General features: G+C 41.3%; 1 protein-coding gene across 3 annotated transcripts in view; it reads right to left on the bottom strand.

Moving 5' to 3' along the window:
- Positions 1-16,241, bottom strand: part of GREB1L (GREB1 like retinoic acid receptor coactivator) — a 145,202-nt gene extending 128,961 nt beyond the window's left edge. For all 3 annotated transcript variants that reach the window (XM_052787420.1, XM_052787422.1, XM_052787421.1), the window contains exon 1: positions 16,158-16,241. The gene's annotated coding sequence lies outside the window, so the exon portion shown is untranslated. The remainder of the gene's footprint in view (positions 1-16,157) is intronic.
- Between the last annotated feature and the right edge of the window lie 10,857 nt (positions 16,242-27,098).

Raw genomic sequence — 27,098 nt, 5'->3', positions numbered from 1 at the left:
CCCCCAAACATCAAGCTAGTTGGCACTAGTTCTATAAATGTGTTTTTAATCTCAGTGTCATTTCAAGACAGATTGAAAATACCTGAAAGGCATGTTGGTGGTACCTATCACTTTCTACCAAAAGAAGGGCAAAAAGCAGCACATATGCATGTTCAATTAATTTTACAGAAGTGATGTCTGTACACCAGTTCAGTGTACAAAATTTCTAAACTAATCCCAAAGTAAGATTTCTCTACCTAACAGAGGATGCATGTTTAAAAACACCTCAGAGTATAATTGGCATTAATGGTTTAAAAAAAAAAAAAAAAAAAAGATTCTACTCAGTACTGATCACTTCCACCCCTATGTGTTCCACTGCACCAGCCAAGCTTGGCGTTTTACTCAGTGGTAAACTGGATCAAGGAATTGATCCACCTAAAAAGTAATCTGGAAAAAGAAGTTGTTTTTCAAGTGGATCAGTTCCTCTGCCAGATCCCAGTGTACAGCCAACAAACAGCAGCAAAACAGGGGGAAAGGCTGGGGGTGGGGTGAGGAAATGGGCAACCAACAGGGAGGATGCAAGGGCTAATCAACCAGCAAGCCACAGTGCTCACACAGGCTCATTCACATGGTTTGATATGAACCTTCTTTATTAAGCCAAATCACAGATTTTTAATTACCACATGCAACTTTGAAAAGAAAGGAAATCGCACAAGTATGCCTGACCCTACATCCACTATATCAATGTTTAGTAGGCACCTTGCCACCAACTTCAAAAAGAGCCGAATCCAACATACATTCAGGACCATGTTGAAAAGCTGCAGACAACAGCTCGTCTACCTGTGGAAAGCAATCTGGAGAGCATGTGGGAAAAATAGAAGAGAAAGGGAAATGAACTTTTCTAACACCTTCCACTCTGTGAAGTGACCTTTGGGAATTACCTCCAAATTTCATCTACTGAGTGATAAGTAGGCTGAACTCAAATAAGCAAAGACCTGTAAGATACTAAGACATTTATATTGAAGCTCTTTCCTTCTTGCCCCCCCTCTGTAATGCAGCATCATGGAAATACTCCAGGAAAGAGTTTCACTGACTGAAGGAAATAACAGTGACTATCATTGTCCTATTGCATTGAGGGACTTTACTCTCTCTTTGCAGATAGTACCTGTCTCCTCTAGACACACATGCCTTACTTTTTCTTCAGCAGATACCTAGAACTATGAACCTCTTCTCTGAATGCTGAAATTCAGGGCAGGGAAGGAAATAGTATTGGTATGCTTAACAAATAATGGCAGCTACAAAAGACACGTACATATTTGCACATGCATGCACCTTGCACCCTGCATGCATAAAACTACAGGAAAAATATAGCAGATGACTTACAAATAATCTAATTGGAGTTCAAATCTATCCAGCACCCTACTACTAAGCAAGCATCGGGAAGTACTCTAACAGAGAATGACTTTCTGACAATTAAGCAAGAACAATAGCAAATATTGCATTTGCAATTAAGAATCTGGGTTTTGTTTTCACAGAAACAGTGGGGATTTCTTCAACAGTGACTTCAATTAACTTCTGCTCCCCCCCCACTGCCAAAAGGCTTAATGGGCCCAAAACCATGGCTGTTTTTTCTCAACGATTTCAGACTAAAAAAGGGCATTATTACATCCTCTTTAAAAAATGTTTCAATTACATTTATTACACTTGCCTACTGTACTTATGGGCATTCCCCAAGAGGAAAAGAAAACAAAACAAAACCACAACACAGATAAACAGACCCCAGCAAAACCAGTTAGTGGCCTTAGAAGAACCAAAACCCCTTAAACGTTAAAAAAAAAAAAAAATTTAATAGGTCTGTTTTGTGGTTGCCACAAGCCAACCTGCTGATTCAGGGCAATGTCACCAACAGTATTCTTATCTGCAAAGGGTAACAATCAATTGTTTGACAGAAACAAAGGAGAGCTCAACAGGAAATCAACCAGCTCGGGACAGATGGTCACTGAATCAAGTTTCACCCCTCCCCTCTCCAAAAATAGGCTTAAGAGGCATTTTCTGTTACCAAGCAACAGCCCAAAGGAAGGCATAAATCTTTTCCTACGTGTTATTCCCCTCCTCCCCGACACACATACATTTCAATCGACTAGGGAGGTATGTTTGTGGGTTTGTTTATTTTCTAAATAACAGGTACGAGGGTTTATTCCATGCAATGACAATGTGTTTCTGCATGCCCCCTAGACACTTTTCCCTTTTTTCACACAAGAAGGTGGCTAACTGTAACAATGCTATGAGACCTACCATGAAGGTGGGTTACAAGCAGGGGTCCAATGCTAGTTAGTAACCCCTCCATGTTCGGTCAAGGTTCACTGGAGACCTGAGAAATGACTCCCCCGAGGAGGAGAATTCCTGACGACTGTTTTATATAAAACCGGCATGACCCTGATCACACCATGACGGAAGAGGTGACCCTTTTTTAAAAGTCATCATAAAACCTTGTACCTGCTTTAACCCATAAAAATCCATAAAAATTTAATCCCCCCAAAGCACCATGGTATATTTAATATGTCTGTAACATACAGACCAGCAGACTTTCAAACCATTTCAATTTTCAGAGCATTAATTTTCTAGTACATCAACCACCCTACGTGAGAATCAGCTATTCAGGGTATGGGATACGTAGGAAAAGATATTCAACATTTACTTTTCTGCTGGGCCAGGGCATGAAAGAAGGCAGGGGGGTGGTGGGGGGTGGAGGGGAGAGGGACCCGATGTGGCTGTATTGGAGAGGAGGGAGGAGGGGGAGGGGAGCAGAAAGCCAGGGGGTAAAGGACAGTGGCTCTGAAATTCAGATTAGCATCCAGAGAACAAACTGGTTTGTTTGAACCCCCTATCATACAAACTGCTAACAGGCTGGCAGGCCGCAAAGAGAGATGTAGTTAAATTTAGTCATACAAAGAGTAATCTGCAATAAATTTTTTTTTAAAAAGTTTACAATTAGGACCCTCACAAAAATTAAATGGGGAAGAAAAAGTCTCACTTTGGCAACAAACTGGCTAATCATCCTTTAAAAGCGCAAAGCCTGGATTACCACTGACACATACTTAGACTACTAAAACATATGGCCCAAAAAAAAGAAAAAAAAAAAAAAAAGAGGGGGAGTATGGGGGGAGGGGAAAGATTGTGACAGCATGAGGCCTGCAAACGCTTTATTTACTCCCTCCTCAACTACGGCTTGCTTTAGCCAGCTGAAGACCTTCTGTGAGACACAGTGTAGTCTATTTTTACTGGGTGTTTCATATACTCCTTTAATACCAATGCAGATACCAGTTAGCACCACTGTGGTGGGTAAACAGAGCCCCGGCCGCGGGCTGCTTTGCAGACGAAGGGCCTTGGACTTTCGAATCCATTTCACCACAAAGCCATCTCGGTGGAGACACTGCCCCAGCCCTCCGCACACGGCAACCAGATCTCGCAGGGAAACCGGCAACTGAGACATTTAAATTCAATTAATTGAAATTAAGTTAATTGAAATTAAATAGAAGGTTCAAACACAAAAGCCAAATTAATAACTGTTTGTATGCATGCCAAGAACACAATTTGGTCTACTATGTCTAAAGCTTACTGACAGAAGCATGAAGCTCAGCAGCCCAAGGTCCTGACAGGAGACTTGAACTAAGGGCCCTCTAGGTTCAGCCATAGAAGACTGTAACGGCTGATCATTACTGCAATATAGTGCTTAAAAAACTCCCAGGAGGACCACCATCTTTGTTTTGGACATAGGGAAACCGAGGTGCAGAGAAGCCATGTGTCCTCTCTCAGTGGCAGAATTCCAAAGTAAAACCAGATCTTCTGCAGACCCAAGTCCACACTGTAATACCACCCTGAGCATTCAAGTGAAAGCAAGTTATTTATGTAAATCCATGGCCAACATCAACATTTTTACAGCTGTTTTTCCTTGCCTCTTCACAGATTAGTGAGAGCCATGTAGCTGAAATCCAATTCTTGACTGAAACTTGTGTCTCTGATCAGGCAAGCAATGATAGTTAAGCCAGAGTTATTCAGGAACTGATATACCCGTTTTTCTAACACATTCAGAATTTGGCTAAATAAGACATGAAAAAACTACAATTTTTCTCTAATGAATGTTAGTAATTTGGCTATAGCATATTAAATGAATTATGGACTGCGATGGTTTTGGGTTTTTTGAACATCAGTGTAAACGGCGTGAAATATACCATGGCAACAGAAGCCCCATACTTTTTGCATGCCAGTACATAATTCATCATATGGGAAAAAAAAACTGCATTGTAGTTTTGCATAAGCATTTGTCATAGTTTTAGAAGAGGCCTTTTCTCTTACGTTCACAAATATATGTCCTTCACACCACTCTGCCATGGTAAGAGAGAGAGAACCACATAAGAGGGGAAAGAAGGTTGTTTCCTTTTCCCCTCTTAAGTATGCCATAGTGCTTTTCTTCAGTGACCAAAGAAATTTCCGTATTCCTTGGCCAAGGTGGAATCACCAGACACATTGCACATTTTTTGCTCAAAATGTAGAAGGACACAAGTTTACCTCAAATCTCCCTCAATAATTCCATGATTCTATGAAGTGAGGTCTGAGGAGCCTGCTTTCCAGTATCTTTTTCTTAAAAAAAAAAAAAAAATCACAACAGATTTTCTTTGGATTCTCTAGCTCTCAAACTCCTAGTTTAGAACTCTAGGTCTTCCAACTCAATCTATTATTATACTAAGTTTAACTTGGCTCTTTATCTTGAACTAGGCCATTTTCCAGCAAAAAAAAAAAAGTATATTTGTAAATGATCCAAACAAATCTCCATCTTTTTTGCCATGGAACATAATAGCAATTGGCCATGTTCAGAACACAAGAACATTCCTCAGTTACCTCTGACCTGCTCTGGTCATTCCCAAAACAAAGAAAATCACAATCTGAATATTATCCTTCATATGGCTATATGGCAACATTGCATTTAACTGTTTACTTGCCAGTTTGACATCAACCCATTTCAAAAGAGGCTATTTCTCTTAAACTATTTTCTCCTTATGTATTCATAGTCTGGGGCTATTTTTCCTGGCACACAAGACAACAGTATGGACAGATTCACCAGTGTATTCTCTTATCACTGCATGCTGGCTGAAAGAAGCACAGTTTATGTGATTTATTCCAGATCAGAAAGGCACTGTGACAACACACAGAACAGACCTCATTTTCAACAAGCATTTTTTAATGAGAAATTTATCAGTCCCTCCCAGTATGAACTGCACTTAAGAACAGGGAGGACAGAATTGTTTTAATGAATTCATCTTGAGGCCAGCCTCCTTCCAGGCATATGGCCTCAAATACACTCATTTTCTGTCCTCGGGGCAAAGGATTAGTTATGAATCATAAAACAGTTCTGCTCTCTGGCCCGTGTTAACTTGGCAGTCAACTTCTTCCTAAAATTGAGTTTCTCAAAGAACATCCTATCTCTAGTTGCCAATTCCTAGTTCTTCTTTCCCCCTTGCTGTGCTTTTTTTATAAAACTTCAACTTCCCAAGGTTTATTCAGTTAATCATTTGGAGCAGCAAAACATACATTGTTATCCAGTCTCCATTCCTCTCTTCATAATTGGAACTAAAAAGCACAACCCCCTTCTTTCCACACTTGGCTGTTTTTCCTCTACATATGGAGTATGTTAAGCTAGAATATGGCAGCTAGAGGGAAACTGCAACCCACATACTGAATCATCACATAAGAATCAATATGTCCAGAAAAGTAAAACATATGGACACACATACAACTCAGTTATCAGAGAGATGCACGAGGGCATGTAATTGAAAACAGCAGCTCCCAAACTTCACCAACTAACAAAATAATAAGTAGAAGTGATTGATTGAAATCACATAAGCAAATATCTCCTTTTTCAGGACTAAAATAAAGCACACATTAAAAGGTTTAAAATTAATAGTACTGGGCTTATTTTAAGTTTTCTTAGAGTAAAATGTTCGATAATTAACATTATTAATCTAGAAAGACTGATTTTAGACAATGCAACAATGTCAATCCATCAGGTATCATTATTACCCTTTGATGCTCAATCTTCCATCCCAGACAGGCCAAACAACCTCTTACAGAGTCACTCAAGCTTTGCAGCCTTCCTAGTAACAGATGCCCCGCAATGCCTCAATCACCAGACCATTTCTGGGTTGCCATCCAGTAACATGACAAGACCAGTGAACAGCTGCCAGTAACAGAACTCACTGTGTCTCTCCGTTGATGTGTGTGACTGGATAGGCAATCAGCACATATTTCTGATGACATACAGAAAGCACATCTAGCACACAGCAGAAAAATGACCAGAAAGACGACGGCGAAAAGCAGGTTACCAAAACAGTTCACACAGCCAGTAGCCTATTCCTTGAGTATGTTTGCAAAGTCCTTGGGCCAGATGAATTGTTTCAGGAAGCTGTATCTTACCAATAGGTAATACTGCCTAGTTTATGGTTTTTGTACTACCCCACTTTATAACAAAAAACAGAATCACAGAATAATTTGGGCTGGAAGGAACCTCTGAAGGTCAACCAGTCCAATCTCACACTCAAAGCAGGGCCACACTGGAAATCCTGTGAAAATAAAACCCTGTTCTGATGTATTTTGGTTCATGGCTGATTTGCATCAATAGTTTTGACTTACTAACCTGTCAAATTTAAATGTGAGATTCTCAGTAATTCTCAGCTAGACTACAATGAAACAAGAACTGAAGGTCTGTTTCTTAAAAATAAAAAGTCAGAGGCACAAAATACAGTTTTTCTCAAAGAAAATGAAATGTTTTATTGATGCAAATACTTTATCTGTTTCCCAATATGCAGTTTTTGCAATTTGGACAAACTACTAATGAACTACAAAGCAAAGATCCGGTCATGTGTCAAGGTTATACATTGAGGTTCCTGCTGTACTTGTTTATATACTGAATCAGAATAGAGAACACAAGCTTAAGATATCAGTATCATCAGACATCAGAAGTATCAAAACTATGCAGCATCTGTTGCATTCCTCTCTCTCTTTCAGCTGTAAAACCCTGAACTGCATGTTACTGAATTCAAAGTTGAGCCCATTTTCACAGGACAATTCAATTAAAAAGCATGTGGAAGAATACTGTCTTTTACTGAAAGTAAGTCCCAGATCCAATTCTCATTTATTACACTGCTGGGACAGCATCCTTTAAACATGGTGATCAAAAGAAAACCTTTTTTCCCCCCCTTTAAACAGACATCAAAGCAACAACGTTAGGATGAATTTTCAACTCTCCTGAACCTACAGGTTATACAGATTTGCCTTTTTCAGTGGGAGGAACTCTGGCAACACACACATGCATCTTCACAAGTTCAACTCAAGCAGTTTATCTGTCTGGCCTTAGCACATAATCAGAAATGGATTTACTACAGTGACAGCAAACGGAGCTGAAAACATACACTGCACTGTGTAGGGGAGTGCTTAACCCGTATCGCAAGCACAGCCTCCCTCTTTCTACACCAAATCCACATCACAACTGGAATCACCCCAAAGCCAAGCTTGACAGAAAGCTAGCCAGCTGTGCTGCAGATGAAAATTGAGCATCCATCTGCACAGCCACCAGGCACAAGGCTCTCAATAAAACCACCATGCTGGACAGTCAGCAAGCAAACACTGTTCATTATGATAGCTGAGAACAGCCAGAAGAATGCTGCTTTTTTTTTTTTTTTCCCCCCTCAGCCTTTTCTGCCACAAGGTCACATCTGCTGTTCAAAATTAAAGTGGTTTTTTGGTGGTGGCTTTTGCTTAAGAGCTTCTGAGGCATGCTGTTTTGAATAACATTACTAGTGGCACAGACTAAGAACTCCTGGTCTAGTCATACACACATAAAAAGGCAAATGGTGAACACAATGTTAGAGTTCAGACTAATATAAGCCATCTCAGCCAAACAATCATTAGAGAATCCTATGACCCATTAAGACATTGGACCATTATGATATTAGAGCCCAGCATTTCTAATTCACATCCTTTTCCCTTTAATATATATATACGTGTGTACATGCACACACATCCACACTACACTCCCTAGTTTGTCAAGCCTACAGCTTAGAGGACTTCTGGAGGAGGCAACTGACTATGCATTTTCCATGCAGCACCCAAAACACCCTCAGGCACATAGTAGGAAAGGAGGGTATTACTAAGTTAATGCTACAAAACAAAAAAATCTGTATGTTTAGATGTCCTGCTGTTTCATAGGAAAGATTCCATAGCTCTTGACACAAAAGCTTGCGACAGGTAACGTTTTAATCTCAATGGCCTTGAAATCCAGCTTGCCTCCCACATCTGCAAAAATCATGATTGCAGACCAGGAGGAAGAAGGCAAAATAACAATCTGGCAGGCAAGTCATCTTCCCCCTCCTTGAGAGGCTTGGAAACTAAGAGATGACTCCCCTAATAAAAAAAAAAAAAAAAAAAAAATTGGCAAGAGCTAAACTTCAAAGTTTGCTGAAACTGCTGCAATTGGGACTGTGAGGATATGCATATTTTCCACTCTGAACTTTTGCTTTTAGACACCCCATCGGTAGTTCTGTGTGCCTCTATCCAAGGCATTAAAGTCTTCCTGGATGGCTTTGCCCTTTCCCTCCCCTCCCCTTAGGTTTTCTTCAAAATTGCTCCTCTGTGAGCTGGTACTGATCACTTGGCTAATCCACCTAATTTCTTATTGTTCTCACAGCCATAATTTTCTCTCTAAGAGATTAAGATTAGAAAGAGTAACAACAACAGTGTCTTAACATTTCATCTATACAAATGAATTTTTGAAAGCATTTCTTACAAGACTAGGAAACCACCATGTTCTTAAATATCACATACAACATAACTGGCAGGAAGCTGTTTCCCTTTTCTTGATGCAGTGAAGGGCATTGTAGCTGTAAAAATCAAGACCTAATTCCCAGTCTTCTCAAAGGAATCACCTAGTTGCACTAAGAATTTGGTTCTATGTAAGTGGTTTAAAGAAGTTACAAGATTAAGCTGCTTTTATGAAACAGTTGTTCTCAAAGTGGACTGCAAATGGTGAAAGGAAAGGAGAATAAAGCCACCTAAGGCTCTAAAGGGACACAGAATTTGGGGGGCTTCCTGACAAGCTACAGGGAGATGGTCAGTGAGGCAGGAACAAAAGCAGTAAAAGTAGATGGCATGATCTGCTGAATGGCAAGACTGAGATGCAATCGTACACTGTAAATCACCATGTTACAACCAACACCTTATCATCAAGGCGATAGTCAGCAAAGAACTAATAGCAACAAAGTACTATTACCAGCATTGGAAGGACACAAGGCTCAGGACAGGGAATGGAGCACTTCGGTCTCTACAAATCCCAAACTGATAGCCATCAAGACAAGGTTTTGCCACATATGCTCTTCATCCTGAGACATCTGTAACATGGGTAGGCAACAGTAACGACTGTGAAACTCTGCTGTGAACTTCCCTATTTCACCAATGACTCCAGTGTAAAGAGGTAGCTGCCCAGATTCCTTACAGCATCAGAAGCAGGTGAACTCAGCTATCGCAACAGCTCTTCCTTACCACTACAAAATCTCTCTGAAGTGGGTACAGTGGAGGAAGCTCCAAAGAGCTCAGATCTCACTAAGCCAAGGACGCTGTGCCACATTTCAGTTTTTAAAAAGTGGTCATTTCCTCTTTACTAGGAAGATTGCGGAGGATCAGGCACACAGCAATTTCCAAACACTCTACTAATTACACTGGACTGATAACACAAGGATGGGACCATACAACTCAAGAGTACACATAGTCTCACTGAGCATTGTCATTAAAATTGCATATGAACCATCTCTATCTTTTAAAAGACAGCTGGAATTAACGGGGGGGGGGGGGGGGGGAATTCCACCAAATTAGCATAATTAAATTATCAAACTCCCAGAAAAAGTCTCCTTAGGTTTCCTTACATCTAGAGACTCAAGAGTCTACAAGAAAGCAAGTTTTGAAGTTGGAGGTAGCATTATAAAAGAAAGGGAGGGGGGAAGCCTCTCTCAAATATGTAGAATGTTAGAGGGAAAACGTTTCATATGCACACTAATACTTCTTTATGAAGCCAAATTTAAATGCTGTATGATTCTAGAGAAAAACAGCAGCCTATACTGTCTTCCAAAGAAGGCTACTGATTTCTCTGAAATTTTGGTGGTATACACTCCATTCAACAGAGAAGTCAGTGCTGCAGAAGAAGATGCAGCAGAATTCCGTACAAAATGACAGAGGTACTAGCAAAATGTTTAATTGCATTTGCCACCCTAAAAGCATCAGTTTAAAACAGTTATCCATGTAACTAACCTTAACAACTTCACACTGTATGTTCCAGGGAAGTCCTATTACTTTTGGTGAGATGCACAGATGAATCCTCATTTAAAAAAGGAAAAAAAAAAAACCAACCAACCAAAAACCGAACACTATTAATAGAGTGCGTTTCAGACTGCAGTTACATTCAGTAACTAACTTCTTCACTTGCCTCAAAGTGCTCTGCTCAGATCATGCCAACAGTCTTGAAAAGAGCTAATTATGGACTATGATGGAGGTAGGTGACAGAGAACAGAAGGATCTTTGCACAGGATTTTATAAAACTAGTGACTCCACGCTTGTTCATGGAACCACTATGACAGATGTCTGGTAATCTCTTAAGTAACAGTATCTTAAGTCTGCCCACACTGTTTTGCTGTTCATAGCTCCATCAGTTTGAAAAACTACCTCAAAATAACCTCTCTAAAACCTTACATGGGGAATCTTAATTGAAGATTTCTATCAGATCTTGTCATACTGACTCAGGCTGCTCGCTGTCATCTCACTCTTGGTGATTTTATGTCACAACATACAGTTCTTCCCATCTTTTATATTTTACAAACATTTTATTAGTTACTGTAGTATAACTGCAATAAAAAAATTAAACATTAAATGCAAATTAATGAAAGCACTTGACAATACATGCTGCAAGATCTTCAGATCACATATATGGGGGTTTTTTATTAAACCTCTGAAGTGCCATGGAACTTCAAATGCTAACTCAGTGAGAATTACATTAAATACACTTCAATGAAAGCAGTCATTTCTACAATTCTCTATGGCCTCTCATGTCCCAGAATAATTTCACAGAAGCTGTGACGTTACTATATGACAGAGTAAGACAACAGACGCCAGCTGACATGGCTTCAGGAGTCACCCAAACCAAAAATAATTACATTTTAGCATCACAGAATCATAGGATCATTTAGGTTGGAAAAGACCTTTAAGATTATCAAATCCAACCATTAACCTAACACTGCCAAGTCCCATTAAACCATGTCCCTAAGTGCCACATCTACATGTCTTTTAAATACCTCCAGGGATGGTGACTCAACCACTTCCCTGGGCAGCCTGTTCCAATGCTTGATAACCCTTTTGGTGAGGAAACTTTTCCTAATATCCAGTCTAAACCTCCCCTGCCACAACTTGAGGCCATTTCCTCTTGTCCTATCACTTGCTACTCGGGAAAAGAGATCAACACCCACCTTGCTACAACCTCCTTTCGGGTAGTTGTAGAGAGTGATAAGGTCTCCCCTCAGCCTCCTTTTCTCCAGGCCAAACAAACCCAGTTCCTTCAGCCACTCCTCATTAAGACTTGTGCTCTAGATCCTTCACCAGCTTCGTTGCCCTTCTCTGGACACGTTCCAGCACCTCAACGTCTTTCCTGTAGTGGGGCCCAAAACTGAACACAGTATTTGAGGTGCAGCCTCACCAGTGCTCAGTACAGGGGGACAATCACCTCCCTGCTCTTGCTGGCCACACTGTTTCTGATACAGGCCAGGATGCTGTTGGCCTTCTTGGCCACCTGGGCACACTGCTGGCTCATATTCAGCCGGCTGCCAACCAGCACGCCCAGGTCTTTCTCTGCCGGGCAGCTTTCCAGCCACTCTTCCCCAAGTCTGTAGTGTTGCATGGGGCTGTTGTGACCCAAGTGCAAGACCCAGCCCTTAACCGTGTTGAATCTCATACAGTTGGCCTCAGCCCATCAATCCACCCTGTCATTTCTATAAGGAGCTCCATACATCTATTTGATACTTCCAAGCCAACAACAACAGTGAACAAAATTTGGCTGTTCCCATTGTGAATAAACACTGTTCCAAATTTCTGTCATCCACAAGTTCCTCCAACAGATATTCTGCATTTTTTCTTTTGGATTATAAAAACATTAATTATTCTGTTAAAATATTAAGAGCCTAATGCTACTGGGTAGTTCACCACTATAAGCACCTTCACAGCAGGGGTCCTTGGTTTTGGGTCATCTTCACTACCTACCTGCAAGTTCGAATCCATTAACAGGGGCTATACTAGCCATGCTCAGAGTTGCAAATGAGCCTCCGTAATGACTCACTGAAAATTCATTTACTAGTTCTCTCCTTATTATATGAGGATATTTTCAGAGTTCTTAGAAACAAGATGCATTTGGGATATACAAGACATAAAATTGGTCTTTGAATGTATCTCCACACAGAATACAGCATGAAACAAAATGATCAGGTTTGAAATTTTTAAAAAATGAAACTGAAACTATATTAGGCAAAAGTGTTTTGAACAAATATTCTTACAAGCAACACTTTTCACAACACTTTAAGGAATGTCATGACAAGACAGGATTTGGGGAAAGTCAATGATTCTTAGAGAAAATAACAACACATTAATTGTAAAAATGTAGTGTTTTATGACTGCCACTGTTACCTGTTTCAGAATATTAGGGATATCTTAATCATTTACTATATCTAATGAACTGTAGTTCACAGGACTAATTCTCTAAAAGACATCATTGTCAAAATGTCAAGGCTTATTACTCCTTCATTTGTCAGTCCTCTCAACAGTCCTCCTTCCCACGATTCTGTTTTAGAAGCAAAGGAAAACGTGTCTTCTGCATTATGTGTAAGAAATGATTATGCAAGAATAGGCAAAACACGTATGTCTCAAAGAGGCTATCCATCTGAGGTATAAAACCAAGAATTTGAAATGTTTTTTACATTAATCATTTCACAATCCTTTTTACAAGACTAAAGATGTGATGCCTTAATATCATGTCCAAGCTCCAGGTTTTGTTAATTACATCCTACCTACCTAAATGCCCCCTGTAGTTTCAATTAGACATGGTATTCTTCTTCACTTCCCGTCTTGATTATTGTGCACTGTTGCTAAGCGCTAGTTAACAGTTGCCACATTCACCCAAAGTTGGCTGCACTTCAGCGGTCATTCAAAGAATTAAATATAAAACATATGGTACAGAACCATATAATGCATAATAGCACTTTTAAAAACCACTCTAAAATGCTTAATATGAAAGATACTACAAAAGGTTACACTGCTCAAAGTAAAAGCCTTACAGTTCTATGCCCACTTGAAATTTCCTAGGAACACCGAAAATTATAGAGAAATGCATTCAAACTTTCTTTTTTTTTTTAGCTATCATTAATAAGATTTCCTAGAGTATATTTTACAGTACAGAGATTTTTCCAGATTTCCCTTAAAAAATAGTCTCATTCCCTATATTCCATAGCAACTAATTAGAGTCTCCTAAATTACACTACAAAGTTTTTTTCTTCCTTGTATCTGCAAAATACTTTGGACATGACTTGTTGAACCACCAAATATCAATGCCAACAGTTATGTGTTTAAGAAGACCTTGAACCAAACGTGCTTTTTTGCATTCTAGACAAACTTTTCACATAGTCAGCTCACCCCTCCTTTCATCTGCGATGTCCTCATGACATCTTAAGAAACTTCACATATTTTAATTATCCCAATAAAAGCTCAGTAATCAGGTGGCCTATTACTGCTTATTTCCTTTAGTGTTACATCCTGGGCTTAAAAACTGCCTTACCAAATAATCATCACTATTTCTGATTCTTACATTATCTACAGCCAAACCCAACTAATAAAAATTCCTTGTATGTACATATTGGTTTTTATAACTAAATTCCTTTTCTGTTAAACACCTTAGCGAAAAATTTGTTTTGCACAAACACTACCAATAATAAACAAAAACATACACTGTATTTGTTATCCTATTAACAGATGTATAACTAAACCTTCAGGGTTTGGAACCCAACTCTTTAAAGAGGTAGGCACATATTGAACATTATTCATTGACTTTCTGGAGCATTTTGTTGGAAATACTTGAGAATACATGAGAAAAAGTATGCATGTGTTCAAAATCCACAAGTATTAAAACAAGGAATAAATAAACATTTCTCAGCTCTGAGAATCCTCACAAAATCCTTATTCCCTTGCAAAGGAATTTAAAGGTATTTTAAAAAGTTAATCCACCAGCTCCATAAGTGCTTTTGTCCTACTCACCAATAAATTCTTCAGGAAAAGGTTTAATATTTTCAAAGAAATTTCTTTTAATCCCAATGGTGCATATGTATTAAGCTTTTCAATCAATAGAAGACCCACCCTTCTTTTTCTTTAGAGGGGATATCCCTTAATAAAAACCAAACTTAAGAGTTCATTACAGTATTTAGAAGTGCAGAAAGCTTTAGCTGTCCTTTTAGAGGTCACATACACAACTATATTCACAACTAAAATATGCACCTACTCACTTCACTCTCAGCTCTAAACAACAGTAATAATTGTAAAAAAAAAAATTCAGTTATTCCTAGACAGAAACGAACACAGCACTTTCTTCTTCAGCAGCCTTTTATTTCAATGTTTTAAAAAGCTCTTTGTAACAAGGTATCAATAAAGTATGAAAAATGTGAAATATTATTTCAATAATGCTTAAAATATAGCTCAGTGGAAAAATCATAAGAGTCACTAATTCAAAGAAAGCCAAGAGGAATTCTGTAAAAAAGGTCAGGGTATTTAAAGCAAACATACTAACAAGCAGTAGGCATGGGAAATATTTTTCCACCAGGTAACTTAAAAAGTCTCCTGTGCTTTAAACCCACCTGACCATTGGTAATTCTTAAATTTCAGAATACAGGTAAGTATTTGCAGGCTTGGGGCCTAAACAAACAGTAACCCTTGGCCCACCCTCTGGGTTGGCCGAAATCCTACGGTTTAAACAAAGTTTTCACCTTTTGGAGATTTCAGGAGAGGAAGGGGAAGCGCTGGGGAGGGAAGGACCGAACCCGACGGTACCTAACCGCTGCCGAGGGCGGCGGGGCGACCCTTCATAAACCTGTGAGCTGCCTTGGAGAGCCGGCGCTAGGACCATCGCAGCCGCTTTTTCCCCCCCCTCTACCTTTACTTCACAACAGCAAACGAGACCTGTCGATCGGCCGTCACCACGGTGAAAGAATCACCGAAGGGCCGACTGCGACAGGGCCCGCGACGGCAGCCTGCCCTCGGTGCCCGCCAGCACGACCGTTACTGCCCGTTGGGCTGCCGCGCCTCCAGCGGACACCGCCGCCCCTCCGCTACAGGGACGGGGCCCACCCACGCCCCGCCCCGCCCCGCCCCGGGAAGGATACCCGGCGCCCCGTTCTCCCGTCCTCAAAACCAGAAAACTAGCCGGCACATGTTCAGAAATGCCCTCCTAACAACACCTCCCCCCCCGCCCCTGGCTGCCCACTGCCGGCGCTCCCCAACCCCGCCCCCCGCCTCAGGCGAAGCCTCCGCCGGGCGCGGAGGGCGAGGCAGCCGAGCCCCCTGCCGGCGGCCGCCCGCATGGCAGCGCGAGGCGGCAGAGCTCGCCGCCCGCTCGCTCTCCAACAGAACCACCTGCACCCCCCCGCGACCACCTCCCCCCCACTCCTCGGGGTTTTGCTGCTTGCCGCCCGCCCGCCCACATGGGCTGCTTTGCTCCCACAGCCGCCCGGCCAGGGCTCTCCCACCCGCGCCTTGCCCCGTCGGCGCGGGGTCATTTCCCCCCCCCCCCGGTCCGAAAGGACGGTAACAAAGGGCTGGAACCCACCCGGGGGAGGGCACCGGCAGCCCGCCAGTGACAACGGCCGCAGCCAGCCGCGGCGCTGGCAGCCCGCGGCACGCCGCCGCCCCCGGTGCTGCGCTTCGCGGGGTGACTGACACCGAGCGCGACCCAGCGAGCGGGGCGCCGCTGCCGCCCCGACCCGCTACCTTTGTGCCCTCCCCAGAAACCGGCGAGAAAGCGAAGTAAAGCCTGGCGCCCCCCGCCGCTCCCTTACCTTGCTGGGCAGAGAGAGAAGAAGTTGAAGCGCTCTCCTTCCACTCCTCCCTCAATTTTTTTTTTTTAATTTAATTTTTTTTTTATTTCCCCCCTCCCTCCCTCCCTCCCTCCCTCCCCTCCCCTCCCTCACACCGAGCTACTGCGCTCGGCAGTCCCGCTCAGTGCCACCGTCTCCCTCCGGGTCTCGGTCTCTCTCTCCGCCGGGAGGAGGGGAAGGGAGGGGAGGGGAGGGGAAGGGAAGGGAAGGGAAGGGAGGGGAGGAGAATGGGGCGGACCCGCAGGTGCCGCCCCTCCTGCTCTGACAGCGGGGAGGGAGAGAGGTCGGGGGGGCGGCGGGCGAGGGGAGCGGGCGGTGGCCGCGGCGGTGCCGCGCTCAGGTGAGGGGGTGTCCACCGGGCGACAGGACGGCGGGGCTGGGAAGGGAGGTGGCCGCGTCGTGGCGGGGACTGAGGTGATGGGTCGGGAACGGGCGCTGGGCTGGACACGGGTTAGTGGAGGAGGCAGGCGGAGGGCAGGGAGATCTGGGACGTGGCGGCCGAGGCTCGGGTGAGGAGAGAGCGAGCTGGGGTGCTTCCAGTCTGAGAGGGAAGGGACGAGGTCCTACAGGGAGGGGAGCCAAGGAGGCAGCTGGGAAGCGTCAAAACCCTGTCAGAAATCCGGTGTGGCTCGGCGGCCGGGGGAGGCACTGGGATCGCCTCCTGCACTGCCCTGTAAGAGGCGGCCCCGCGGTGCGGGCCGGTCAGGGCTTTGGGCAGTTTGAAGTTGGAGGGGTCACCTCATGTCTTGTTTCAGGGTTCGCTAGCAATGGAGCTAGTGCAAGAGTGGCAAAGTAGAAGCTGAAGGAGTTTACTGTGCTAGGAGGACGCCAGAGATGGACTCGAGAAGGGCACTGTACACGTATTTGTGTCAGAGATTAAACTGAACAGAGCTCAAGGCAAGGCGGGTAGAGATGAGGGAGATGAGGGGATCTGAGTGTGTTGGACGGGATGGAAACAGAAGGATCTGGAACATCTAAAGCTGTAAATGGAGCCCGAGTCTGCATGGGGAAGCAGCGGGTTTGGATTCTTAGTGTGTGTAAAGATGAAGGTCGGACTTAGCAGGAGCGTGGCAAGGAGACTAGAAATACAGCAGGGTGCTCTGAGGGTGAATATCCGTTGAACTGGGGAAAAATGATTTTGCATTTTCTTCCTTTGCCCTTTGATTGATTAAGGTACCATACTAACCATCTCCTCTCTTTTTCACTTTTCCATTTTGCATTTTCTTCCTTTTACCTTTGATTGATTAAGCTACCATATGAACCATCTCCTCTCTTTTTCACTTTTCGCTTTTCAAAAGGCATATTTCTTAAGAGCTTTTCAGAAAGCCCTTTTCTTCTCTCGGGACTATAGGGCTCAATTGTATGCGGTGTCCTATCTTTCTGCCTCAACAGCTGAGAAAAAAGTGATAGCGACAAAAAAAGTGGTAGTGTTGTTTGTTTTCTTTGACAGGAACCTGCTGCGGTGTGACATTGAGAAAAAGATGTCCAGTACTTTTCTCACATCCTTTTCTTTTGCATTTGCTGGCTAAAATATTAAGTTCCAGCATCCTAGTGAGTGTTCTCGTTACCACGGATAATGAGACTTTCCATCAAAAAGTGGCAGGAAAAAAACTGTCCTTACCTCTTGGAGAAAGTAGAGATGGCACAGCAGTGGTGTGGCACTGCAGTACTGCTGCTCAGTCCAGAAATGAGAAACGGAGGTCTGTCTAATAGATAATGTAGATGGTTTTGAACATTCAACAAAGTTAGCCTTTTTCTGCATTAATCACACTCCTTCTGATAGGCACTAAGGAGGTTTTCACTACTAGGTTCTGTTTTGGTTTACTTTAATTGGAGCAATGATTTTTTATGACATGCTGATTGGCACTTCATTTCATTGAATGGGATGCAGAAGTGTAGTAATGGGTGTGCGTATTTGTGTAGATAAGTTAGAGACCAAAGGTTGGGGTGTATCGTTATGCAGTCTTCATAGCAAACCTGCCAGGAAAGAATATTCAAGCCATCTCAGATTATGCAACACATATATACATCACTGCCTTTTATGCATCCATATGAATTTATATTTCTGGATACACACTTTTTCCCCACCAACTTCTTTGGTAGGAAATACCAAAGGAAGTAGGTTTCCTACCAACATCTTTGGTGCTTCTTTGTAGTACTTTGGTACTTCTCAACTTTCCAACTTTCTTACATATGTTCTCATGTCACAGTTGTTTTCAAAAACAAGGTACCTCCCAAATAAAGCTTTGCAACTAGTTTGTTTGTTGGCTACTTTGATTCTGAGATTATGTAATATTTATGCAAATAGCTAAATCAGTTGGCTTTGACAGGACTATTCACATGCCTGAAGTGCTTAGAGCTGGGCTTCAGCTGTGGATTACCTGAACACATGCTACCTCCATTAGCCTAACTATCTTGGTATCTGTGTATTTATAAAGTTGCTAATAATATGACCCTTAACAATAGATAGCTAAAAATTTAGCTGAAAGCAGAATTGAAGACACGTTGCCTAGTCAGATCAGGCTTTAGGATCAAGTCCTAAAGCTTTGCCACTTTGCCTATTCTAAGTTGTACACTTAATTTTTCTGGAAGCTTTGAAGTAGATAGCTGCGAAAGAGTTTAGGCTGCCCTTCTAATATGTCCACTTGTATGCTGTATATGTCAACTATGCTGTTGATACTCTGCAAAATATAATGGAATTAAGCAATATCAGTGTCAGACCCTTGAGATACTGTTGCCATGTGACCCTGGACAGATTTAGACAGTGACTTTATTATTGCCATTAAAACTTCATGAGAGATTTAAAAGCATATCAAGGCTCCTGTAGAATATCTGCTATACCATATTATCATTCTGACCTAGATTACTTAATTATATCTAAATTGATCCCAGTAATTGCAGTCTAGATTTCCCTTGACATTTTAAACTGTTTAATTTTACTTAGAGGTATCTCCTGAATGAGTGAGAATTATTCTGGTAGCTTTAATGTAGTAACCCTTTTCTTATTTGGACTTATTTTTGTTTTGCTTTTTTGAAAAGGAAGAAACATTCATTATATGTTTTCTTCTAACTTTCTATTTTGACTATCAACATTTACAGCTTGTAGGGTGGTTTCATCTGTACCATCTGTGGGCCATATTGCACATCAGATGGCAGGATAAAATCTGTAACAGGAACGTTTGGGGACATAAAAGTCTTTCAGGGTTTGAAGCCATGATATTCACAACACAAATGCGTGGAGCCACTCATGTATCTGAAACAGAAGACACAGAATGCCAAAGCAGCTGCTGGAGTGAAATAAAGGAGAGACCACACAGTTTGGGGAACATGCAGGCATTGAGAACAAAAGAACGTTTGAGGGAACAAGAAAGTGCAGCTTCAAGCAGTGAGAAATTGGAGTCAATCATTAGGAATTATTGACAGCAGACATGCAGTCACACAGCAATTAGAGGCTCACTTTGGGAAGCAATGTCAATTAATACTGAGGTAAAGAGGCAGTATCAAAAAACCACCTGGTTTGGCAAGCAGCATTTTCTGATCCCTGACCAGGCAACATAGAAGAAAATTGTCATTCATGGGTTGGGGTTTGGCCATTTTCATATTCACAAGGCAAGATACCATCACCTATATTTTCTGTTATAAAGGACTGTGTAAGAACATAATGTAACATTACAGTTTGTGCAAAGATTGATGGGCCCCTGGTGGAACTACAGAGGTTGATAGGTATCCTTCAGGCCTGACCATTCATAATAGATTGCATTTCCCCCTGCCCTTAAGTATCTCTTCACTTTCCTCATATTTTCTGGTTTTGAGAGCAATAGGAATAAGATCCTTTGGGATATAGTGTTCTAAATACTGTGGATAGTAGGAATTGACAGTTCCCCCCTTCCTAGCCATGAGGGCAAACTTCCCAACAGATTTCAACCTTTTTTTTTTTCCTAAAAGTGAAGGTCATCAGTTCACCTTAGATCATTCTCTGAACTACAGCTTGTATTTATATTTGTCATGCCTGTTACATTTAAATATTCACTGATAACATGATGTATTAGATTTTAGGTCAGAAATTAGATTTCAAAAACCTCTCTGCCTTAATTTCTTGTTATTCATGAACTATCGATTTCATACATAATAAAAACAGTCATTTCTATCCTAGAAAGATTAGTATGAATGTTTTATTTGATCCAACCTACCAAACCTTTGATATTAATTTAAAATTTGCCTGAATTAACTGTCTGAATTCCATAGACCTGGTCTTGCCATTGTTAAAAGCTGATTGCAAAGTTTGCTTTGACTTCCTTTGTTGGTGCTAAAGCAAATTGCACCATCCTGAAGGGTAATTCTGGTATGAGCTTTCCAAATAACTTTCATCTTTCTGCATGAATCACCAATGGTCTTTTATGATTCTTTATACCTTTATCCCATTATTATTGTGATGTGAATTATTCTTTCCATGGTTGTAATATTGTGAAGTTGTATTGGGTCTATTTAACATCGAGGCATCTATGAAATGAGTACTATCCAAATACTTAAAAGCTATTCCCTGAAAAAAAAGTTTATTCTAAATGGGTGAAACAGGTGGATAGGATGAAACAGGAAGCAGTGCTGGAGATGGGGAGCTGAAGTATGTAAAATTAAATGTTTGTAATGCAGAAACTCTGAGGGCAGAGCTAGGAACTGAATTCAGATCTCCTGATGCTCAGACACTGCTGTAATTCCAATGTCATCATATCTAAGCTTTCTTATCTCTATTCTTTTACTGAAATGTTCTATAAATACATATTTTGGCATCAGTATTTTTAGCATGAATATTTAGCACACATCCTACAAGAAAAGTTGATAGTGCACAGTAAGATGAAAGAGACAGAGTGTTTCTTACAACTAGTAAGAACGTACTTGTTCTATCTTTCCATTACTCACTCCATAGAAATTGAGCAACTAATCAGCAGGCTTTCCTGCAGTACCACATAGTCAGTGGCACACATATGCTTTCTATTCCCTCTTGATTTTGATTGGATTTTGCAGAATGACCGCTGTTACAAGATAATCATTTCACAAAAAGAAACAGATGGTTGTATAAAAGTCCTGGAGCTAATCACTAGAATCTCAATCACCCTGACTGTAGAAACTATAGTCAGATTCTCAAATTTTTTTGAACTTTCTGTAAAATACTTGGTATTGCAATGTCAGCTCTTGTTTACGGGTTGGCAACTGTACTCCATCTATTGTGCAAGACACAGTAGGATGTAATTTCCTTTGCTAAGAAGCATGCCCTTAACAGACTGTATGCCAGCAAAAGGGAAAATGCATTACCCTGCCTAAATCAAAGGTATTCTTTGATCAGGAAGAACTTTTGGCACCTGTATAACTGTGCTGCATGACAATGTCTGTAACAGTGTTTCTCTTTATAATTTTGTAAATAATTTGTGAAATTCAAATTTGTTTCAGCTAAGGCAGTGCAAAAGGACTACCCCTTTTTAGTACTATCAGAGCTACTGTGAAAAAGTAAGTTCTGTGTTAAGGAAAACTCTATAAGCTAGCCTTTTTTGGTCACAGCTGAGCCTCTACATAGTTTTTATTGTTTTTTTTCCTTGTATAAATTTTGATTTCAGAATTCACTAATCTCTCAGTGGAATCCTTTTTAGTAACTAAACTGTGCATTACTTTAGACTGTGGCTGATTGAAATGAATCATACAGTGTGAATTCCGGTTTTATGATTGAGCCTGGTTTTTACACACCATGGATTTAGCACAATCCATTTTGACCTCTTACAGTGGGAAGATACATTCTGATTTTTTACTATACAACAAGATGTTATCAATACTCTATCATTTTTAAAAGGAAAATTAAAAGCATGGTAACTGATTGCCTTAAATGTTTCAAGAAGAGTTTTCTGATTGTAGTTGGATTTGTTCACTTTAACTAGATTATAAAGAATTTTCATGTATCTTTGAAAGCATGGGTAGGACACTGATGAGATCTGTAGATCTGAGGACTTTTTTCCCCCCAGGGATATCCAGATATAGGTTAGGCTTTTGTTCATCAGGAGATACTATAAAAAAAAAAGAATTTTGCCATGGCTACTTAAATAATTGTGTGTAATAAAAAGGAATACTACCTTCTGTTTAAATGTTTTCAAAGTGCAAGACCATATAAAAAACAACCTCAACAAAATGGAAAAGTATGCATAGTACTGATTATTCTATAAAATACTCAGCTATATTCTGGCTCTTTCACCATCCCAGAGACACCACTGAAACTTAGCTCCATTACCCCTAAATGGCATGTCTCCAGTGCCAAACACAGAATCTAATCAAACTATTTTATAGCCTAGAGTGAAATAATCCATTTAAATAGGGCTTACTTACAGAGGAGGTAGTCTTGCCTAACTTTAAGCTGTCTAAGACTTGAGCTCTAATCTTTTTTTTACAGACAGTAAAAGTAACTTGGCACCTCCAGCAGGCAGTTTCATCCCATTCTTAAATGAACACTTTCAAAAGGCAACCCCTCTCCCCTCATTCTCCTCATTGACTTTTGAAGGAGCTTAGAGACCTAGATTAGACTGCACACCTATATACCACCAATACTAGGTGAATGCAGTCCCTTTCCTTGTGATCACCTGGTCACTTACCACAGGGATATAAAAAAATTCCCCCCGTTGTTCCCCACTGGACACGTGCAACAGAACCACTGTCAGGCATTGTAAGTCCCCTGGCTTGTTAGTCATACACAGGAAAAGTGGCAGTTTCATATAAGCAATTAAATGTAGAGCTGACAAAGGTGGTTTTTTTCATGGCACTGACATGGTTTGATGAGTGAAGCTCAATGGTAAAAGTTTTTTAAATTCCAAATTTGCAATGTTTTCTGTAGCTACTATCAGTAAGGGCAGTGAATCTCATCAAAGCCAATATGTCAGTGCTGGCTGATGTTCGTTGGGTTATTTATTCCAAACCCAGCTGGGGAATGGCAGTGAGTACACTAGCTACTTTATTTTTGCTGCCTTTTTATTAAATAGTTATTTGCTCTTCATAAGAGGTGCTGCTCATGAACTAACAAGAATGTTAACGATAGCAGAGAAAATGGCCCTGAATCCAAACTGGGGTCAAGCCATGGAAATTGGGCATTTTAAAGGTGAAAGACATCTCACAATTACAGCACCCATGGCCTTAATGTAACGTTTGTAATGCAAGGCATTTTTAGTGTTTTAAAAAATACTTTACATTTTTCACTACCTAGAATCTATGGAGGTTTATCTATCTAGGGTATCAAACTTTCATCTTGGTTTGTGACTTCGTTTTGTTTCTGTCAGAAAGTTATAGATGTGTTTGAGATTTTGGGGTTTTTACAAATGGAAAATACTTTTGAGTTGAGGTGGATAAGACTGCACAAGCCCTAACCATTCTTGGTTTTGTCACTGTTCCCTTTACACAGACAAAATTCCTACTTATAGCAGCTTAGGGTAAATTCCCCAGGCTTGTGTAGCTGCCAGAACTAACAGTCACTCCCCTCCCAGTTTTCCTACCAGGTCCACTCACATCACAGTAGACCAGACTTTATCCTAATGAAAAGCTTAGCTGCTAAGTGAAGTTAGTCCAGCATTCACTTATCTTAACAGGCTCAAGTGCTGTCAACAGCAGATCTCTTAGTCTTGTGGAGGCAGATCTCTGAGCCTACAGAGCTGTCTACTCCCATATTTATAAATTCCCCATCTTCTCCAAAAGAATTTACAGAGGTATGTGAATGCAGAGATAGCTTGGCTCAGTTCTCTCAGAACATAGAAAAGTAGGTGTGTGCTGTGGGGTGTGACCTGCCAGCTGGCTTTTCCACAGCGAAGGTTTCCCACAGAGCTTCAGAAACATGTCTAATAGCCACCACGCCTCTCTTGGGCAGCTTCTAGGGTCTTGGCATTGGGCTGTCTTAACCTGCACTCCACAGGTGTGCAGACACACAATATTTTAGCCACTCATCTCCCAGCTGTTTCTCTTGTTTCTGAAAAAAAAAAGAAAAAAACCAACAAACCCCAACAAGTTAAATGCTGCAGTATCTATATGCCTACAAACCTTATTGCAAAAATAAATTTGTATCTGAGTTATAATGTATTAATTACAAATACTTTTTCTAACTACCCCTCTTTTTCTTTCTCTGTGTGTAACTCTCCTGGGAGATTAATTTAGGTTAATGTCTCGTAAAGCTACTGGTTTTAATACTGAGTTACATTCATCTGGCCATCAGGGAAGTCGGTTGTTTTGTCAAGATTTGTATCATTTTCTGTCTTTGACTATATTACCGTCTCTCAAGCACATGATCCTACCAAATGCACAGTGAGTTATGTTTACTAACAACTTGCTATACAACTTTTGCATGTCCGCGGAGCTTCTGGTGGCATCAATGAAAGGGAATCAGTGGAGGGTCCCTACTTGAATTTTGAAAGCAATCTGGGCTGGGATTTGTACTTGGCTTGGTCAGCCTGGAAGGCTGCTGCACTAGCCCTCTGCATCACTTTGCCTTGGAACCTGCAACAGCCAATATATAGCCCTCAGTCCCAGCTCGGACAGGGTTGGATCCTCATGAGCAACATGAGGATTCAGGTCATGTTTTATTTATATATTGGGGGGTTTTGTACAGGTTTCTTGGTACCTCCTGCCAGTTAAACAGACAAGATTGTGATTGCTGTCAGGAGGGAAGGAAACCTACCTGCTTGCACTGCTGGTTAGAAACAGTTCCAAAACCAGCTGCTGTCCAGTCAGCCAAAAAGAGGAAGAAAATCCCAAGGGCTACAAAAACTGTACTCATTAGTGCTGTGGGTTATTTTTAACATAAAAAATAGTTAATCTCTATTAATTTCCGTTATTATGTGTTTATTGTATAGAATGGTCCATGTCCCAGCAGCTCCAGAGAATGGGTAGGTCCAGGTTATGCAAAACAAATCCCTCTGGCTTTTCTAGTTTGTTTACAAGAGTTTTTGTTCATCTGAAGTAACAAAAAGCCAGCTAATTCTCTTGCTATGTTCACTCATGACACTTAGCCATCTATGAACTTGACATAAAATATTAGACCACATAAAGTGGACTTCTGCTTCCAGAGCAGTAGTGTTTTCAGATCAGTAATCCTACATGTATGGTATCTCTGCCCTCCTTTGCTTGCTTTTTTTTGTTTGTTTGTTTTGCTTTCCTTTAGCCCTTGAGGAAGGATTTTCCTTATAGGTAAACTCAGTTTTATGTAACATTTTGTAGTTGAAAGTCAGAAGATTCCTCTTGGGTTTTGGCATCCCAAAATTAAAATAAGGCTGTTGTGGTTTAAGCCCAGCCAGCAACTAAGCACCTCACAGCTGCTCGCTCACTCCCCACACCCCCCACTGGGATGGGGAGGACAAGTGGGGAAAAAAGTAAAACTTGTGGGTTGAGATAAGAATGATTTAATAACTAAAGTGAAATTAAATTTAATACTAACAATAATAATAATAAAACATAGTAGTAATAATAATTGTCATGAAAAGGAATATAATAAAATAAAAATAAAAACCCCCAAACAACAAGAAAAGACAAGTGATGCACAATGCAATTGCTCACCACCCACTGACTGATGCCCGAGCAGTGATCTGCCCCTCCCAGCCAACTGCCCCCAGTTTATATGCTGAGCATGACATTCTATGGCACAGCATATCCCTTTGGCTAGTTCGGGTCAGCTGTCCTGGCCATGCTCCCTCCCAGCTTCTTGTACACCTGCTTGCTGGTAGAGCATGGGAAACTGAAAAATCCTTGACTTAGGATAAGTGCTACTTAGCAACAACTAAACTGTATGTTATCAACATTTTTCTCACACTAAATCCAAAACACACTGTACCAGCTACTAGGAAGAAAATTAACTCTATGCCAGCCAAAACCAGGACAAAGGCATATTGCTGTCTGGCTCAGCAGGAACCTCTTCAATAGACCGCCTGAGAGTAACACTGTTTCTAAGGTACCAAATGAGCTCTGTGTTGTCTTACAGATGGTGGCTCCAGCTCTGGTGGGAACTTTTAGTGCTTGCCAGACATCTATACTCTTTGGTGCTTGGGTCCTGTCTACATCTGCTGTGATCATCAGCACCAGGAACTTGAGCATTATGCAAAAGTAAACTTGAAAATCACAAGGCTTTGAACTTTTCAATTCCAAATGAAGTTGAGGGTAGGAGGAAAATCATATCACTTGTGAGTGGAAGACCTGAGGGAGTCCAGTGCTATCAGCAAGTCAGAGTTGAAAGCAGACAGATATTAGGAACAGTTTATAAAATCCTTCAAGAGATGCAACTAGAGAGGGAATCAGAAATTACTAAAACTGGCATGAGAAGGTGGACGTGAAATGGAGACAGGTAAACACAATGATCATTAAAGTACTGGTCGAAACAGAGTCTACTTTGACTTCATCAAACACTTTGGTCAATTACCTGGTCGTTTAACTGCCCGCTGACTGGGAGAACAATGTTGCTACTCAAATCTTATCTGGTTTCACTGGAGACAAGTTGCTGAGCAACCAGTTAGACCAAAAGCATGCTGAAGAATGTAAATGCCACCTCCCTGCAAAGAAGTTTGTCCTTCATCGCATCGCCAGCAAGCATGCTGCCTTCTCCTGTAAACACCAGTTGACACTTGCCTATCAGGGAACAAGAAGGGAAATTCCACCACGACATTAGGAAAAAAAAGCCTTTCAAGCACTGGTTGCCCAGAGGGACTGAGGAATCTCCAACCTTGGGCATATTTACAACTTGACTGGAAAAGACCCTGAGCAGCATGTGCTAACTCAGCCCCGTTCTAAGCAGGGGGCTGGAGCAGGTGCTCTCCAGGGGTCCCTTTCTTTTATCATCAGTAAGCAACTGCGTACCAGCTCAGTACAAAAGAATGGATATTTTTAGGTCCTTTTAACTTC

This window comes from Harpia harpyja, chromosome 5 (assembly GCF_026419915.1).
Source record: "Harpia harpyja isolate bHarHar1 chromosome 5, bHarHar1 primary haplotype, whole genome shotgun sequence".
Taxonomy (NCBI): domain Eukaryota; kingdom Metazoa; phylum Chordata; class Aves; order Accipitriformes; family Accipitridae; genus Harpia; species Harpia harpyja.
The sequence above is the reverse complement of the archived record's forward strand: the minus strand, read 5'-3'. Positions and strand labels throughout refer to the sequence as shown.